Source organism: Tenrec ecaudatus, chromosome 15, assembly GCF_050624435.1.
Source record: "Tenrec ecaudatus isolate mTenEca1 chromosome 15, mTenEca1.hap1, whole genome shotgun sequence".
NCBI classification, from domain to species: domain Eukaryota; kingdom Metazoa; phylum Chordata; class Mammalia; order Afrosoricida; family Tenrecidae; genus Tenrec; species Tenrec ecaudatus.
In genome coordinates, this window is record NC_134544.1 from 66,215,101 (window position 1) to 66,216,751 (window position 1,651).

At 49.0% G+C, this 1,651-nt stretch overlaps 1 pseudogene; it reads left to right on the forward strand.

Moving 5' to 3' along the window:
• The first annotated feature begins 653 nt into the window (after positions 1–653).
• LOC142427274 (large ribosomal subunit protein uL16-like) lies at positions 654–1,407 on the forward strand (annotated as a pseudogene).
• Positions 1,408–1,651: the final 244 nt, after the last annotated feature.

Below are 1,651 nucleotides of genomic sequence, written 5' to 3' on the forward strand. Positions count from 1 at the left end.
CAGAAGAACAAATAATCTGTCTTGGAAGAAGAACAGCCAGAATGCTTCTCCGAAATGAGGTTGTTGACACTTTATTTCACATGTTGTATACATGTCCTTAGAAAAAGACATTATATTAGTCTGGGTTTCCTAGAGTAGCAAAACCAGTGACTATATATATATATATGAAAGAAATGTAAAACCTTAAAGGAGCCGACATAGCTGCAGAGCAGCAAGCTATGCAGGACTAGTTTAGCTCAAGTCTGTGGCTCTAAGTTGGCCGCCCTAGCTCACTCACCCAGCTGCCAGATTGCAGGAAAATGAACCAGGAGGCAGGAACAATGACTGCAAACTAGTTGAGACAGAATAGAATGGATCCAAGCCAGGGAACGCCTCAGGGCACCTCCCATGGTTCACAGGCCACGTGATGACCACTAGCCCAAGTCTCAGGAAGCCAGAATCGGGCTAGTAAGAAGAAAATACGAGGAAGTATGTTCACCATATTGTCTCTTTATAGATAGATAGCAAATAGGCCACAACCCAAAGAGACATCATCAGACTGTGACTTGTGTGGGAGGTTGTGCTCCACTCATATATTCTTTCAGTGGCAGCCAAGTGACATCAAGCCTAGCAATCACGGCAATCATGCTTGCTAAAAGAGCAGGTCACCTCTTTTCCTTCAGCGTGCTACCTGGATCCTGGTGTCGCCATGGGCCGCCGCCCTGCCCGGTGTTACCGGTATTGTAAGAACAAGCCCTACCCAAAGTCGCGCTTCTGTCGAGGTGTTCCTGATGCCAAGATTCGCATTTTTGACCTGGGTCGGAAGAAGGCAAAGGTGGATGAATTCCCACTGTGTGGGCACATGGTGTCCGATGAGTACGAGCAGCTCTCCTCTGAAGCCCTGGAGGCTGCCCGCATCTGTGCTAACAAGTTCATGGTGAAAAGTTGTGGTAAAGATGGCTTCCACATCTGAGTACGGCTCCACCCCTTCCACGTCATCCACATCAACAAGATGTTGTCATGCGCTGGGGCTGACAGGCTTCAAACTGGGATACGAGGTGCTTTGGGGAAACCTCAAGGCACAGTGGCTAGAGTCCACATTGGCCAGGTTATCATGTCCATCCGCACCAAGCTTCAAAACAAGGAGCATGGGATTGAGGCCTTACGCAGGGCCAAGTTCAAGTTCCCTGGGCGCCAGAAGATCCACATCTCTAAGAAGTGGGGCTTCACCAAGTTTAATGCTGATGAATTTGAGGATATGGTGGCTGAGAAGCGCCTCATCCCGGATGGTTGTGGAGTCAAATACATCCCTAACCGCGGCCCCTTGGACAAGTGGCGGGCCCTGCATTCATGAAGGCCTTGGTAGACCTGTGCTACCTCTCGTAGCCACCAAATAAAAATTGAACTTCCTGATTAAAAAAAAAAAAAGAGCAGGTCAGGGGAAAGGGGGCTTGTCGAGGATATGAATGGACACAGCGGGCGCAGCAATGTCCTCAAAAACAAAACTAATTGTGAGGATGGCGCACGGCCAGGTGGTGTTTCCTTTTGTTGTACATTGTCTTGTCGCGCTCTGGGCGGGAACCAGTCAGCAGTACACAACGACAACATCTCCGTTCTGTGTATACTTCTCTAACTTCCTCAGCATGAGAAACAGGCCCCTAATTCCCAGCCT